The sequence below is a fragment of the Panthera onca genome, chromosome B3 (assembly GCF_046562875.1).
Source record: "Panthera onca isolate mPanOnc1 chromosome B3, mPanOnc1 haplotype 2, whole genome shotgun sequence".
NCBI classification, from domain to species: Eukaryota; Metazoa; Chordata; class Mammalia; order Carnivora; family Felidae; genus Panthera; species Panthera onca.
Window position 1 is genome coordinate 21,914,748 of NC_138344.1, and position 18,521 is coordinate 21,933,268.

The 18,521-nt window shown below is 41.9% G+C and overlaps 1 protein-coding gene across 2 annotated transcripts in view; it reads right to left on the reverse strand.

The window, feature by feature from the left end:
• OTUD7A (OTU deubiquitinase 7A) overlaps window positions 1-18,521 on the reverse strand; it is a 372,245-nt gene that overhangs the window by 183,666 nt on the left and 170,058 nt on the right. The window contains exon 2 of one of the 2 annotated variants that reach the window (XM_060617886.3): window positions 571-698. The exons of the other annotated variant lie outside the window; for it this stretch is intronic. The gene's annotated coding sequence lies outside the window, so the exon portion shown is untranslated. The remainder of the gene's footprint in view (window positions 1-570; window positions 699-18,521) is intronic. 2 annotated transcript variants of the gene reach the window in all.

An 18,521-nucleotide genomic window follows, 5' to 3' on the forward strand; every position in this document is an offset into this window, starting at 1 on the left:
AAATCTGAGTGAAGGATATATGGGTGCTCAGTTTCCATTTTTTTAATAGATTTGAAATTTATCAAAATAAAAGGCAGACAAAAAGAAAATGTTCATTCAAGGAGTCATAAGGCAAAAGCAATGCTATGCTTTTAATCAACTAGATGAAAATTACATTTTGGGATAAGAACTAAGAGGAAACATTAAAAAAGAAAATAATATGTGAAGGTGATAAGACTACTTTTGTTTATATTACTCTTACAGTAGTTTAAAAATCAATCATGGTAGCAACAGATGGCAACAGACTTAGTTGGTAAATTTTGTACTAGGTATAAATCAAATCACTTATTGGTCATTTACTACAATCATGTTTTTCTTTTTTTGAGAATAATGTTTATTATTCAATGCAATACCAAACTCATTTCATAATCTTCTGAATGAACTTTAGTGAACAAATAACACTATCCCTGGCTTTAGATCTGAATCCCAGACAATTTTCTCCAAGGACCACTACAAGTGCTGTTGCTAGAGGTGTTGACTGCATTTGTCCCTCTGGCACAGTCACTAGGAACCCATGAACACGGGACTTACTTTTCAAACAGTGTGATTCTCTGGGGGTGTGTGGCAATCAGGCAGCCAGGGCAATGCTGCACCGTCCCTGCTGGAAATGGCCCATTGTTGCTCCAGTAGATGGTGTGGGACCACAACCCCTGAGGGCTCTGGAAAAGACAACAAGGATAAAGCAGAATGTTCATATTTCATTAAAAATGACAATTTAAAACTTCAGTGTTATGAATAATTTTTAATACATTTTAAAACTAAAATGTGAATATTTCAAATTTAAAAGTGATTTTAAATATTCAATGTGAACTTGAAATGGTCTTGATAGTGAACCCCATATCTCTGACTCTCCCTTCTTAACACACCACCCCACCTTTTAATTTTTAAATAAATGCAGGCATCTAGAGGCAGGTCAGGATACACACATGGGACAAGTCTGCTCAGTGGGGAAGTGTGAGAAGTGGCTGTGGGTTAGAACACAGAAGAAGTTCATGCACTGTGCTGATGTTCCAGAAGATCCTTCTGGATCTTCCCAGAAGGATCCTTCCCAGTCCTTCCCAGAGGGACTCCTAGACCAAAGCCTGACTTCTGACATTCCATGAGACCCTTGGGTGGTGTGGTCTATGAGGAGTCTCAAAGTTAGGAAACTGTTCAAAATCCCTACCTGGACCATGGGGTATCTAAGCAGTCATAGTGATGACCACACCTTGGTCCTGACAGGATGCACAGTGCTCCACGTGGAGGGCAGAGTGTCATGAACAGCATTGTGAGTAGAGAGGGTCCCTGTGGACTACACCTTGTTCCAAGTGGGCACACCTTGTGCCACAGCATCTTGACTCCTGAGATCCACTCACTTATATGCAATGTAGAGTTTTCTTGCAAGCATCATAACCCTAGGACACTCTTAAGCTAGGAGGACTGTGACTTCACAGGTGCAGGGAGGGTACTAGGTCACATTTGGGCACCCTACATAGACCCACATGTGGTACAGGAACCCCGCTTTCCTACATGATAACACTTAGACTCTGGGTGAAGTCCAAGGATCCTGCCTGTGTCTATGGAATGCCCCTGTCCAGTGGTGTGCCCTGAGGCCTGGAATGATGTGTCTTGTCCCCACAGTTCCCAAGTACCCTGAGGTTCCAGACTCCTAGCTGGCTTCCCCTTTCACATCTCCCACCCAGATGGAGAAATCACAAATCTTCATACGCATAGGTGCTTTACTTTCAACATTTCGAAGCTAACATGATTTCTCTCTTTTTGGTGGTTTCTATTACTAATATAAAATATTTTGGTCTGTGTATATATTCCCACCTTGAATTATACTCTACTGCTTGTCTTACTGCTCCTTGTTCTTTTTGTAATGTTGCTTGTGATAGTTTTGCCTATTCCTTTATAGTTTTACCTCTTTAGGCCATCTTTTTTTTCAGCTGTGTCTTATCTAAAACATTATAGATAAAATTTAATCCTTTATTCAATTTCAGAGTAGCTGTACTTTAGTTGGGGAATTTAATCTGTTCATTTTTATTTTTTTTTTATTTAAAAAAAATTGTTTTTAATGTTTATTTATTTTTGAGGCAGAGAGAGACAGAGCATGAACAGGGGAGGGTCAGAGAGAGGGGGAGACACAGAATCTGAAACAGGCTCCAGGCTCTGAGCCATCAGCACAGAGCCTGATGCAGGGCTTGAACTCACGAACCACGAGATCATGACCTGAGCCAAAGTCGGACTCAACTGACTGAGCCACCCAGGCACCCCAGTTCATTTTTATTTTTTGAGTAGCATTAAGAGTAGGGTAGGTAGATGACTGGTGTATTTGGCTCATTCTTCGTCATCTGTTTTAGTGTTTTCTACTCCTCAAATTTTATGGTGTTAATTTCTTTACTGTCTTCAGCTGACTTGATTGGTCTTATTTTTCTTGTAATTTTTTTAGAAGTTATATATCTTATTTTTACTTCTAGCATTTATCTTAAGTTTGTTACACATATAAGTATATTAATTTTTTTTACCTTGAGAATTGATGAACAGATATTAGCCTCTAATTTCCAAACAGGATAAGACAATTATTTCAATGTAATTCCCTTCCCTTGCTATCTGTTATATTTTGTTTAAATTATTTAAAATACTCTGAATTGCTTTTAATTTTCATGCTTGTAGTTTCTGAAGAATAATTTCTTAACAGTTGCATTAAGCTTCATGGCTACATTGTTAAATTACAACATGTGACTGCATTTTCCTGTTTGTTAATTAATCATGTATAATTTATGTATCTTTTGTTTCTACTTTATTGAATTAATTTTTTTATTTTACTATAGGGAGTCTCTGAGTAGCTCTTTCAAAATGGTTTCATGGATAATACATTTTCTGAATTCTTAAATAGAAATGGGAAGACACTAAATATAAAAGAATAAGAGTCAATATTGTCAGAACAATTTTGATAAAGAGAGCAAAGTTGGAGATATAATAGTTCCTGATTTCAAAAGTTACTACAAAGCTATAGGAATCAAAACAGTGTTATATGCATGTAAAGACAGACATACAGAATGATGGGATAGAATGGAGAGTCCAGAAACAAGCTCTCACATCTATGGCCAAATGATTTTTCAATAAGAGTACCAAGACTATTCAATGGGGAAAGGACAATCTCTTCAACAAATGGTGTTAGGAAAACTGGATATCCACATGAAGAATGAAGTTGGGTCTTCACCTGATACCATATATAAAAATTAACTCAAAATGAACCAAAGACCTATATGTAAGAGCTAAATCTATAAAACTCTTAGAAGAAAATTAGGAAAAAAGCTTCATGATGTTGGATTTGGCAAAGATTTTTTGGGGATGACACCAAAGCATAAGCAATAAAATTTAAAAAAATGGACTTAACCAAATTAAAAAGTTCTGTGCATCCAAAGACACCATGAACAGAGTGAAAAAAAGGCAACCCATAGAATGAGAGGAAATATTTGCAAATCATATATGTGATAAGGGATTAATATCCAGAATACATAAAGAACTCCTACAGCTCAACCTAAAACCCAAACAGCCCCATTCAAAAATAAGCAAAGGACCTGAGTAGCCATTTCTCCAAAGAAGATATAAAAATGGCCAATAAGCACATGAAAATATGCTCAACATCACTCATCATCAGAGAAATGCAAACCCAAACCACAACGAGATACCCTTTCATACACATTAGAATGGTTATTATAAAAAATAAAAAAAAATCACAAGTGTTGGTGAGCATGTACAAAAATTGGAACCCTGTGCATTGCTGGCAGGAATGTAAAATGGCCTCTAAGGAAAACAATATAGCGGTTCTTCAAAAAAATTAAACATAGAATTACCACATGATCCAACAATGCCACTTCTGGGTATATGTCCACAAGAAGTGAAAGCAGGGGCTTGTATGCCCATGTTCACAGGCAGAATTATTCACAATAGCCAAGTGTGCTGGGACAGGCACAGAAGGGGTGGCTTTATTTTTTGGTCTCCCTGAGAGCTTTAAGAGAAAATTTTTTTTTCTTGGAAGTGAGTTTTAATTCACATATCGACCGTCAATTAGTCTGTCACTCAGGAAGGCACAAAAAAAGCATTGAGGTCTCAGGCCAAGTAGTATGCAGTTTTGTTTTCGGTTCTCTAATGGAATCAAAACGGTTCTCTAATGGAATCAAAACTTGCAGCATGTCCTGGCTAAATTCTAAGCAAATTTAAATTCAGGAAAAGTCTGTGACAACTTCCTGTAAATAAAGGGGAGATGTGCTTTTTACACCCTGATATTGTAAGTGCAAAATATGTCCATAATAAATTATGTGAAGGTCTGGTAGGCTGAAATGCTTTTCAAAATGCAAGTTCCTATAGAGGGAAATGCAAGAAAATTTCCAGTGATTTAAAAGCAATAAAGATCAGGAACACAATGAGGAGAGGGGAAAGGCTATCAGCCAAAACAAAGGGAAAGACCAATGCTTTGTGGGAACTATCATCCTAGGAGAACAATAGTTTCTAAAATAAAATAGCCATTTTAGACCTGTATCTATCTTAGTTCCAAAAGGTGGAATGTGGCTAGGTTGCAGACATCATCACATTAAGTCTGGTGGTGCCTTTCATGACACCCCTGAATGTGGACAGAGGGCCTAGGAGTGTGCTTGGAAACCATGGATACAGTGCATGTATGGAAGCTTCTGGGTGAGAACCTAGATCCATAACTCCCACATTAAGGTAGAGAGAGGCCATTCCTGCTGGATTCTCTTCCCCTCACCCCACCTCTACTCTGTTGCAGAGTCAACTGGAAAGGCATCAGGGATGACCTGGGATTGGTACCAGCAGAGTCCCCTGCCAGTGTGCAGTCCTGGGAAGCCATTTCACCCCTGCTTCATCCATTACCTTGGGGCTTGGACTGTTTCAAGGCTCCTGGTGAAGACTGACAAGGACAGCCTCTGAAAATGCTCTTGGGACCTGAAGGGGCTTACAACTGTAAAGGGATGTTATTCTAAGGTAAAATGCAGGCACACAGGGGCTAAAGATGAAAGAAATTCAGACATGCTCCAGGTTTGGCTGCTTAGAAACAGAAAGTACAAAATGGGTTGCTACTGTCCAGCAGGGTAGCCAAGGTTGGCAGCTGCCCAGCGACTGCCCGTGGAACTCCAGGGCACACCCAGGGAGGTGTGTGAATGCTCTCTCTGGCATTTTCCCTCAGACTACTCAGACTCTGGGCTTCCTGCTCCCTCTCTTGCCTCCAACTCCCACCTAGCTTTTGCTGTAATTTTTCATCTGGTTCCCCAACCTATCCTAACACTCCTAACCCTTTGCAAGCCAGGGTCCCTTCAAGCCCCACTTCCCTCAAGAAATCTTTGCTGATCACTGAACCATAAAACGTTTAATGAACACCTATTTTACCTATTTTAATGAGTTGCAGGCAGTGGGGCAGAAATAAAGTTGACTGGTTTTTGCCCTCATGTTCCCCGTGGCCTGAAACAGGAGACAGGTAGGAAAACTAATACCTGCAGAACAGCATGCTCTCTGATCAGTGACCCTGAGTCTAGGGGAAGTCGTGGTGCTTTGTGCCATCTACCTCAGGGACCAGGGGAGTTTTCAGAGAGAGAGAGACACTAGGCCTGGAGCTTAAACCCTACGTAATTCCCAAGAGAAGTGGGGGAGGGAACTGGTGTTGGTTGAGTGACATGCTCTGGATGAAGTGATTAGAAGTCCTCTCAGGTCTTCTCACAAATATAGCTGAGGAAAGGGGCTCCGAGGGACACACAGACCTGTCCTTCCACTGCCCCAAGTAACAAGGGACCATAAGGAAAGCAAAGGGCAAGGCACAAGCTAGCACAACATTCCCACTCCCCAGGTGGGATATGTGTGATATTCCTCAGGCATTTCTGGCTGCCCAAGAAAAAAAGGAAAGGAAAGAAAACAAAGGGTTAACTGATAGAGATCACAGTCATACAGGACATGACTCTCCCATCAGTTTACAAGTATCTTAGTAAATTACAAGAAAAAGGCAATCTTATCAACAGCCCAATCTCCAGAAACCTATAGACTCAGTTTCCTGGAGCCCCAACATCACCCTCCCCTCCATAGTGATGTGGGGAACAGGCAAGAAGGGGATGGTAGGTAAAACTAAATTTCCTTATAACCTGCAGCCAATTGACAAATACTTGGGGCAAATACAGAATGCAACATTTCTCTAGGAACCCCCTAGTGTCTAATGTTGATGCCTTACTAGAGGGAAAATAACCTTAGCTTGAGAATAGCAAGGCCCCTAGCATTTTATGAGTCCTCCTTAGCATATCAAAGTCCTCCTGGAGGCCACCCCTTTGCCTTAACCTCCTCAACTCCTGAAGTATATACCCAGTCACTCTTCACACCCTCAGTGAAGTAATTTCTGCCCACAGGTTCTGTTCCCATGGTTTAATAAAATCACCTTTTTGCACCAAAGATGTCAAGAATTCTTTACTGGCCATCAGCTCCAAACCCTTACCAATCCAAAACCTCATCACAAGGAGGTCCTCCACGGGCCACTCTCTCACCCTGTGGCCTAGATCTGTTCACTCATGGCCCACAATCCATCCTTTTCCTGCCCATACATGCTATGTCTGTTGTGCCATCCAGGGGCCCAGTGGGTCGTGTGCCTACCAGGAGAGCCCACTAGACAGCTCCACAAGGGGAAAGTTCAAAGAAGAGTTAGCCAGGGTGGCTCAGAAGGGTGAGTCAGACCCTACAGCTGCTGGCTTAAGGAGTCTCTGACACCCAGGTAAAGCACAGTACACAAGGTGGTGATGGGAGGATCCAGGAGGCAGTAGCCTCTCTTTCCTGGAAGGGGTGGGTGACTGGTGTCTGGGCCAACTTGGAGAGCCTGGGGCCAGGTGGCTGAGGCCTTAAGAGGAACCACAACAAGGAGAGAAGAAGAAAAGGGAAGAAGGAATGGGAAGTCTTGTCATTCTGTGAAACGGTGTCTGTCATGGGTTATGGGGCCAGGCATCCACTTACACCCTCTCTGGGGAACTGTCATTTCTAAGATTGTGTCTATGTTTCCCAAGAGGAAGAGGGTGTCACTGCCCTCCCATGCTTCCTGACCCCACAGCTGTCCCCACTCCTCAGGTCTAAAATGGATTGATCCCTTTTCTTATAGCTTCTCCTTGCTTCGAATTGCCTAAGCACAATCTACATTTGACCTTCACCTGGACCCTGAGGCCCAGTGGTGGGTCAAGGTGACACCAGGACTTCATAGACTCCTCCCCTTTGCCCTGCCTGCTTCCCATGGCAGCTCCTTCTTGCCTCTGACAATTCTTTGAAAAGAATATTCCTCATCCTATCACTCATCCTCTTTATTTTCTGTGCATAATCTGCAATTACCCTGTTTGTCTGTTTACTCATATGTGATTCAGAGAATATCACTAGACTGTCCATGCAGGCTGTGACCAGGGTCGTCCTGAAGCCTGGCACACAGAGGCAACAATTATGGGACAATGTATGGGGGCTAGAGGGCCTGTTCTGGGTCCAGAGCTTCTACTAGGACACCTGACTGCATTCCCAGGGGGCTCTGTCAAGGCAGAGGATCTCATGACAACCCATAGGCATTCTTCGCCTGTAGAATCTGAAGTAAATTCCCTCACCTCTTTAAAACCACTGTTATCCCTGTTCATCTCCCACCAGGCTCATGAAGTCAGCACTGATCAAGTTACCCTCAACAATTTTCCTTTCCCGTAACATTCCAAGGCATTTGGATGGATTCACATTTCTCTATTTATTACCTTGAAATGGCCTCTACTTAAAAAAAAAAAAATTAAGTTTATTTATTTATTTATTTATTTTGAGAGAGAGCATGAGCAGGGCAGGGCAGAGAGAGAGAGGGAGAGAATCCCAAGCAGGCTCCACGCTGTCAGTGCAAAGCCCACCATGGGGCTCGAACTCACCAACATTGAGATCATGACATGAGCAATGACCAAGAGTGGTGCCACCCAGGCGCCCAGCCTCTACTTTTGTTAAAGGCAGAAAGAAGTCTTGCCTTTCTAACTCCAGCAGTGCCAGAGCTTTATTCTTATACAAAAACTTCCCATGTACAGAAGATGTACACAGTAATGGAGAGAATCCCCAAACTTGTAACAAGATCCATTAGCAACTTTTACAAGGGTCTCACTCCAGATTAAGTCACTCTTCTCCCACCCAATTAGCTGTCAAAGCAAGTGATGCTGGTACTGCTGCTAGGAAATCAAACTTGCTGGCCATTCCCTAGCACTGCCTTTCACTGCAACACCCCATCTTACGATTCCCAAAAGACGTTAGTCAGTCCGCCCAGGACAACCCAGCAAAGTGTCTAGCTGTGACTCCTGCTGAATTCACTCACTCTGTCCCTGTCCTTCCAGATTTGCCATGCCCAGGGCATTTTTTATTTTTAAATTTTTGAAGGTGGCAATCTACAGACATTTTATTAGCAAAAGGAAACAAACATGCTTGCAGCAGAGAAAGATAGGGGATCCTCCTTTCCCCTCAAGGGCATCATTAGACCTTTAAAGAAAGGCAGGTTAAAACAGTATGAGAGTAGACCCCAGGGCCTCAAGCAGGTTGAAATCCAACAACGGTGATCTGTGCTGTGCAGTGTCAACCTCATACTCATCTAGAGCTGCCTGGAATCGGGCAGATGTGGAGCCACAGAATATGCAGTGCTGCTCCACCTCAGGAAACTGGACACTCTGGCTCTCTGAGACCAATTCCTGTACAGTAGCCAATGTCACATGTGCTAGTCTCTGGGTCCTAGCTGGTGCTCCCTGTCACCTAGAAGTGAGACCTTGAGTCCCTAATTGCTTCCCCTTGCCTGGGTCCAGGAGGACAGGAACTACAAAGGACCAATGTCTGAATGTCTCCTTCCTCCTACTTTAAGACTCCTTTTGTTCCATAGTCTCCAGAGAGCTCAACAGGAACCCAGCATCGGGGTGGTGGTGACGAGGGTCCCTGGCTTCCCACAGGGGAGAGGGAGGCCAGAGGGATGCCTGAACAGGGAACACATGGTGCAGCTCCTAAGGTGGGATGTGGGAGAGCCTGGGGTGGGTGCTGAGCCAGACACAATCAGTTCAGTCCCCACATGGCTGCTCATTAGTTCTGTGACCTCAAGAGACTTTCTTGGCTTCTCTGTGCATCACCTGATATTCAGTAATAATAGGACCTACCTCACAGGGAGGCTCTGAGTATGAAACGGCTTAAAACTGAATGCTCTACACAGCTTTGTTTTCATGCACAGTTCCCCTCTTAGCTACATGGGACATGGGCACCTGGCCTTTGCGTGTCTCCTGCCTCCTCTGTGATGCCCAGATCACTTCCTGACAGCTCATCTCCAGCAGCCCCCATTGTCCTGAGCCCCCCAGCCCCTACTTACCTCCCCTCTGCCTGGGTCTGGGAGCAGGACTGGATGTTTGGGCCAGCCTTCCCATCTCCCTCTCCCCCTCCTCCTCTCTGGGTAGAAGGTGAATGAGCAATGCACTAATTAAGTCCTATGCAAATTAAAGCTGGGACTACTGGTTGTAGGAGATTCTCAGCCTGCAAGCACTTCTCTTCAGGGAATTCAAAATTATCTCCCCTCCTCTACAGAGGGCACTGTGCCTAATGATATCTCATACATCCTGTGCTAGACTGTGGGGTCAGCACTGAGTGCATTTGGGAAAATGCAAACAATGTTCATAACATGTCACAACCTTCCTAGACAGGCTGAGCTCTGACTATAATAGTATTCTCCACCTACGGGTTTAAAGGTAAATTAGAACATGGCAGAGAAGTAGGAGGACCCAAAGTTCCCGCATCCCTCAAACACAGCAGTATTGAGGCCAAAGGACTCTGAATTCCAAGAGCCTGGGCCGCAGGGCGACAAATATGTCTCCAGGGGCCCACAAGGAAAACCTGTAGGGCCATAGGTGCATGACTGTGAACTGGGAGAGATAAAAACGGGCCACATAGGCATGGATGGGAGGGATGCCCTTCTGTGGAGAGACAAAGGGAAGAGAAAGAGAGGCTTGGAAAGCATAGGACTGTATCTGGACAAGAGAAAAACCATGGACCAGGATGGACCAAGATCCAATCTCTAACTGCGGGCCTTTCTCCAGACTGGGGGCAGCTGCCCTGTTTGCACACCTGGAGAGGAGGGGAGCCAGCCCTGGGCTCAGTAACTCGTTCAGAGGCACAGTCTGCAGTGGGAGAAAGCAATCCCCTCCCTGGAATGCAATGGGAAGAAGGTTCAAAGGACAAAGGCTGCCTGAGCCTGCCGGCCAGAAGTCATATATCTGCGGTGCAGAGCGGCACTTCCCCGGAACTGGGGCACATGGAGAGGGACCCTTTAAGATATTAGGGTTTAAGTCCCAGCCGAGCACAGGGAGGCATGGGAGTCAGTGGAGTGGAACTCATTTGCACCGGCGGCATTGCGAGGATGGCTTGAACAGAGTGGTTTGGGACACGTGGTCCGTGGAGGAGAGACTGGGGTGTCGCCATTTTTCTCCTCATCACCAACAAGGTGGGGCTTCAGGGAATGGACAGTGGTCCCACAGGGGAGGCAAGACCTGCCTATACTAAACCATGCCCTTCCGTGCCTGGTAACTGCATATCTACTGGAGTGGGACTGACACTGAACCAGACAGCACCTCCTCCAGACCAGCATGGTCACCAGTTCCAAGGCACCCAGTGGTTTTCCATTCCCTGATTTAATTTTTTGACAATTCTTATTATATATTTATATATATGTATATATGTGTGTGTGTGTGTGTGTGTATACGTGTATATATATACATATATGGACCATATGTATATATATACATATATGGACCATATATGTGTGTGCATGTATATATATGTGTGTGTGTGTGTGTATATATATATATATATATATATATATATGGACCATATATGTGTGTGTGTGTGTGTGTGTGTATATATATATATATATATATATATATATATATATATATTTCTTCCTTTTATCCTTATTTCTTCCCTCCTCTAGTCTGGTTATTCTGGTTGTTGGCTTATTTAATCTATTCTCTTTATACCTGTTCTATAACTCCTTCTTTATTTTCCTCTCTCTTTTTCTGGACTAAGCTGTATAGTTTCTCTGCCTGGTCAATTTTCTTTTCTTTTCTTTTTCTCTGCCTCTGTCATTTCTCTCTTTGTATGGGATAAGGCCTCTTCCATCAACAATGCCCCACCCTGTTGTTTTGCTGTAGCTGGTATTTTTGGTTTTTTTTCCCGTTTTTGTTTGTTTGTTTTCTTTTCTAGGGCTACCTCAATGAACAAATCAAAGCACACATGGTGGAGGGTCCAAAAGATCACTATGAGTAGGGAGATAAAGCAACCAGAGTCACAACAACAGAGAGCAAGTAACACACTCCAAGAAACATCTCCTGAAGGGCCAGGCCCTGGACAGTATATGACTCTCTTTAATATAGCAGTGCTCACAGGTACAGGACACATAACAAGCTTTTAAAACACATAAGGGACAGAAAACTAGCCAAAATTAAGAAATGGAAAAATTCTCCTCAAAAGAAATTCCAGGAAGAAATGACAGCTGAAGAATTGATCAAAACAGATATAAACAATATAACTGAAAAAGAATGTAGAATAATAGTCAAAAGATTAATCGCTGGGCTTGAAAAAAGCATAGAAGACAACAGAGAATCTATTGTTGCAGAGATCTAGGAACTAAAAATAATCATGGTGAATTAAAAAATGTAAATGAGGTGCAAAATAAACTAGATGAGGTGACAGTGAGAACTGAAGAGGCAGAGAGGAGAATAAGTGAAATAGAAGATAAAATTATGGAAAAAGATGAAGTTGAGAAAGAGAGGGAGAAAAAAAATTCTGGACCATGAGGGGAGATTTAGAGAAGTAAGTGATTCAATGAAACATAATAATATCTGTATCATAGAAATTCCAGAAGAAGAATAAGAGATAGAAAGGGATGGAAGGTGTACTTGAACAAATCATAGCTGAGAACTTCCCCAATCTGGGGAAGGAAACAGACACTGAAACCCAGGAGGCACAGAGAACTCCCTTCAGACATAACTTGAATCAATCTTCTGCATGACATATCATAGTGAAACTGGCAAAATACAAAGATAAAGAGAGAATTCTGAAAGAGCTAGGGACAAATGGGCCTTAACCTACAAGAGTAGAAGAAGACTTATATATCGAAACTTGGCAGGCCAGAAAGGAGTAGCAGGAAATATTCAATGTGATGAATAGGAAAATTATGCAGTCAAGAATCCTTTATCCAGGAAGGCTGTCATTCAGAATAGAAGGTGAGATAAAGGTTTTCCCAAACAAAAACTGAAGGAGTTCATTACCACTAAAACAGCTCTACAAGAGATCCTATGGGGGATTCTGTGAGTGGAATGTTGCAAAGACCACAAACGACAGGAGACATCACTGTAAGCATGAAACCTACAGATAACACAATGACTCTAAACCCATATCTTTCAATAATAACACTGAATGTAAATGGACTAAATGCTCCAATCAAAAAACATAGGGTATCAAAATGGATAAAAAAAAGACCCATTTATTTTCTGTCTACAAGAGACCCATTTTAGAACTGAGGACACCTTCTGATTGAAAGTGAGGGGATAGAGAACCATCTACTATGCTACTGGAAGTCAAAAGAAAGCTGGGGTAGCCATACTTATATAAGACAAACTAGATTTTAAATCAAAGGTTGTAACAAGATATGAAGAAGGGCATTATATCCTAATTATGGGGTCTATCCATCAAGAAGAGCTAACAATTATAAATGTTTATGCACCCAATTTGAAGGCACCCACATGTATAAAACAATCACAAACATATGCAATCTTATTGGTAAGAATATGGTAATTACAAGGGACTTTAATACTCCACCTACAACAATGGACAGATCATCTAGACAGAAAATCAATAAAGAAACAATGGCCCTGAATGATACACTGCACCAGATGGACTTGACAGATATATTCAGAGCTTTTCATCCTAAAGCAGCAGAATACACATTCTTTTTGAGTACACCGGGAACATTCTCCAAGACAGATCACATATTGGGTCACAAAGCAGCCCTCAATAAATATAAAAGAATTGAGATCATACCATACACATTTTCAGATCACAATGCTATGAAACTTGAAATTAACCACAGGAAAAAGTTTACAAAACCTCCAAATGCATGGAGGTTAAAGAACGTCCTACTAAAGAATGAATGTGTCAACCAGGCAATTACAGAAGAAATTAAAAAATATATGGAAACAAATGAAAACACAACAGTCCAGATGCTTTGGGATGCAGCAAAGGCAGTCCTAAGAGGAAAAGACATTGCAATCCAGGCCTATCTCAAGAAAACAAGAAAAATCCCGAATACAAAATCTAACAGCCCACCTAAAAGAACTAGAAGAAGAACAACAAAGAAACCTCAAGGCCAGCAGAAGAAGAGAAATAATGAGTATCAGAGCAGAAATAAACAATACAGAATAAAAAAAAAAAGAACAAATCAATGAAACTAAGAGCTGTTGTTTTGAAAAAAAAAAAAAAAAAAAAAAAATAACCCCTAGCCAGATTTCTCAAAACGAAAAGAGAGAGGACCCAAGTAGATAAAATCACAAATGAAAATGGATATATCACAACCAATCCCTCAGAAATACAAGCAATTATCAGAGAACATTATGAAAAATTGTATGCCAACAAATTGGACAACCTGGAAGAAACTGACAAATTCCTAGATACCACATACTACTGAAACTTAAATGGGAAGAAATAGAAAATTTGAACAGATCCATTACTAGTGAAGAAATTGAATCAATCATCAAAAATCTCCCAACAAATAAGAGTCCTGTACCAGATGGCTTCCCAGGGGAATTCTATCAGACATTTAAAGCAGAGTTAATACGTATCTTTCTTAAGCTGTTCCAAAAAATATAAATGGAAGGAAAACTTCCAGACTCATTCTCTGAAGCCAGCATTACCTTGATTCCCAAACCAGACAGAGATCCCACTAAAAAGGAGATTTACAGGCAAATATCCCTGATGAACATGGATGCAAAAATTCTCAACAAGATACTAGCAAATCGAATTCAACAGTATATAAAAAGAATTATTCACCATGAACAAATGGGATTCATTCCTGGGCTGCAGGGTTGTTCAATATTTGCAAATCAATCAATGTGATACATCACATTAATAAAAGAAAGGATAAAAACCATTTACCCTGTCAACAGATGCAGAAAAAAGCATTTGACAAAAGACAGCATTCTTTTTAATAAAAACACAAGAAAGTCAGCAAAGAAGGAACATACCTAAACATCATAAAAGCCATTTCTGAAAAGCCCACAGCTAATATCATCCTCAATGGGGAAAAATGGAGAGCTTTCCTCCTGAGATCAGGAACACATCAGGGATGTTCACTCTCACCACTGTTGTTTAACATAGTGTTGGAAGTTCTAGCATGGGCAATCAGAAAACAAAATGAAATAAAAGGCTTCAAAATTGGCAAAGAAGTCAAACTTTCATTTTTCGCAGACATCATGATACTCTACGTGGACAGCCAAAAGGATACTAGAACTGATACATAAATTCAGCAAAGTTGCAGGGTATAACATCAATGTAAGGAAATAAGTTGCATTTCTATACACCAATAATGAAGCAACAGAAAAAGAAATAAAGAAACTGATCCCATTTACAATTGCACCAAGAACAATAAAATACCTAGGAATAAACTTAACCAAAGATGTAAAAGATCTGTATATTGAAAACTATCAAAAACTTATGAAGGGAATTGAAGAAGACACAAAGAAATGGAAAAACATTCCATGCTCATAGATTGGAGGAATAAATATTGTTAAAATGTCAATACTACCAAAAGCAATCTACACATTCAATGCAATCCCAATAAAAATTGCACCAGCATTCTTCTTAAAATTAGAACAGGGGCTCCTGGGTGGCTCAGTCGGTTAAGCAGCCGACTTTGGCTCAGGTCATGATCTCGTGGTCTGTGAGTTCGAGCCCCGTGTCAGGCTCTGTGCTGACAGCTCAGAGCCTGGAGCCTGTTTCAGATTCTGTGTCTCCCTCTCTCTGACCCTCCCCCGCTCATGCTTTGTCTCTCTCTGTCTCAAAAATAAATAAACATTAAAAAAAAAACTAGAACAAACGATCCTAAAATTTGTATGGAACCACAAAAGACCCCAAATAGCCAAGGTAATATCGAAAAAGAAAACCAAAGCGGGAAGCATCACAATCCCAGACTTTAGCCTCTACTACAAAGCTGTAATCATCAAGACAGTATGGGATTGGCACAAAACAGACACACAGGCCAATGGAATAGAATAGAGAACCCAAAATTGGACCCACAAATGTATGGCCAACTAATCTTTGACAAAGCAGGAAGAGTATCCAATGGAAACAAGACAGTCTCTTTAGCAAATGGTGCTGGGAGAACAGGACAGCAACATGCAAAAAAATGAATCTAGATCATTTTCTTTAACCATACACAAAAATAAACTCAAAATGGAAGCAAGACCTAAATGTGAGACATGAAACCATCAAAACCCTAGGGGAGAAAGCAGGCAACAACCTCTATGACCTCAGCCGCAGCAATTTCTTGCTTAAAACATCTCCAAAGGCAAGGGAATTAAAAGCAAAAATGAAATACGGGACCTCATCAAGATAAAAAGCTTCTGCACTACGAAGGAAACAATCAACAAAACTAAAAGGCAACCAGGAGAATGGTAGAAGATATTTGCAGATGACATATCAGATAAAGGATTAGTATCTAAAATCTATAAAGAACTTACCAAACTCAACACCTGCAAAACAAATAATCCAGTGAAAAAATGGGCAGAAGACATGAACAAACATTTTTTCCAAAGAAGACATCCCAATGGCCAACAGACACATGAAAAGATGCTCTATGTCACTCATTATCAGGGAAACACAAATCAAAACCATGCTGAGATATCACCTCACACCCATTAGAGTGGCTAAAATTAACTACTCAGGAAACAACAGATGCTGGCGAGGCTGTAGAGAAACGGGAACCCTTTTGCACTGTTGGTGGGAATACAAACTGGTGCAGTCACTCTGGAAAACAGTGTGGAGATTCCTCAAAAAATTAAAGATAAAACTACCCTACGACCCAGCAATAGCACTACTGGGAATTTATCCAAAGGATACAGGAGTGCTGATTCATAGGGGCACATGTACCCCAATGTTTATAGCAGCACTTTCAACAACAGCCAAATTATAGAAAGAGACTAAATGTCCATCAACTGGTGAATGGATAAAGAAGATGTGGTTTATATATACAATGGAATACTACTTGAATATGAGAAAGAATGAAATCATGCCATTTGCAGCAACGTGGATGGAACTGGAAGGTATTATGCTTAAGTGAAATATGTCAGTCAGAGAAAGACATATTATATGTGTTCACTCATATGTGGATCTTGAGAAACTTAACAGAAGACCATGGGGTAAGGGAAAGGAAAACATAGTTACAAACAGAGAGGGAGGGTGGCAAACCATAAGAGACTCTTCAATAAAGAGAACAAACTGGGGGTTGTTGGGGGGTTGGGGAAGAAGGGAAAATGGTGATGGGCAGGGGCACTTGTTGGGATGAGCACTGGGTGTTTTATGTAAGCAATGAACCACGGGAATCTACCCCAAAACCAAGAGCACACTTTACACACTGTATATTAGCCAATTTGACAATAAATTATATTAAAGAATATAAAGGTAAATTAGACTCCATGTGGCACTAACTGGGCAGTGGGCTAGGCCAGGTCAGGGTCAGGTAAGGCTAGGAGCTGTGGGCAGAGGGCCCAGGCAAGAATGGGAAGGCATGCCTTCTCTGCTTCTAGGGCCAAGAAAGCCCACTCATAAGCCAGATGCTGGCCCAGCATGGGTGAAAGCAACATTACTTTGTTGTCCTCTATCCAAGTCAGAGCACAGCACTTAGATAGGTGGACCTGGGGAGCTTAGGTGACCGAGGTGCCAGGCAGGTGGTAACTGTGATTTGGGTACTGGATGGCCAGCAGCACAGCAGTCTGGAAGCCGATCTGACTCAATGCAATGTCATCTTAATGCTGTTCTGGGGTTTGGCACCTCCCCAGCCAGGTCAGCCCACTGCAAGAGAGGGTCCTGCAGGACCAGGATGTGACTCCATGTGGCCATAAAGGCACATAGTTGCTGGTTTTAGGGCGTTGGAAGCAATTGCAGAGGTTTTGAGAAGAATCAGAACTATAGCTGCTTAAAATGGAAGAGTTTTCTGTTTGACCTTGAAGCAGAAAAGAACTTTTTTGAGTGTTTCCAATGTGCTAGCCACATTCCATATGCTTCATGCTTACACTTCGCAAAAAACCCACACTCTAGGGGCAAGCATGCCCCCTTTAAATACCACCTCTTCTATGCCCAGAGGGGTTAAGCAATGTGCCCAAGGTCACACAGCAGTTAATCACCTAGAGTCTGGATGGCAAAATCAAAGCCTGTGCTTTAACATTATACCAATTCTTGAAATGCTCAGACATGCTAACAATGGTTTCTCTTCACTTTGTGAAGGCCATGTCACCTTACTCCCCATGTTTCCTAGAGCTCCAGAGGTATTTTGCCTACCTAAAAGGTCCTTCCCTGATAACCAAGTCCAGAGTCCCATTATTGCTCCTCAAGAGACAAGCTTTACCTGTTTTTCCCACAACAGTGGCTAAACGTTCTTTCCTAAGTTTTCTTTCCTCCACTGGGAATATTTTCTATTTCAAAATAGTTGAAATTATGCTGTGACAATTACATTTCTTATTTAAGATAAAAAAATTTCATATTAGCAATGGAAATGGTCTGTTATTCTGTTTTTTTTTTTCTAAACTGGGAAATTTTCACATCAGAGCTAAGAGCTAAAACATGTTTTACTCTAACACTCTGGCATTTATCAACCTTTTGTACCTGTAATAGATGTTGTTTCCCTAGTATTTTGACCTATTGATGCTTCTGCTAAGAAATAGGCATACCAGGTGACCAGGCTCCTCATGGTGACCTCCTAATGGAGGTGTCCCTCCATTAGGCCCCCATCTCATCACTCCCAGCTCCTCTGCTTCCAGATAACCCAACCCACCTTGCACTGAGCAGTGGTTCTCCAAGTGGAGTGTATGGATTATAGTATCGGCACTACCTAGAGACTTGTTAGAAATACAAGTTCTCAGGCTCCACCCAGACTTGCTGACTCAGAAACCCCTGGGGTGCTGTCCCTCAATCCAGGATTTCACAAGACCTCTAAGTGGAGAACCACTGAGCTGGAGGCTCCAGAGAGCCTGGCATGACCTCCACCAACAACCCCCTCCTCTATTTCTTTGCATGCAGTCTCAGGAGCTCATTCTTTCTTATTTCCCAAAAGGCTTGCCTTCGACAAATTTCTCTTCACTCCCCCATTCCTACAAGCTCCTCTTCTCTGCTATTTTTTTTCTCCCAGCTTGTTTCAACATACCCAGGAGTCCTCTTGAAAA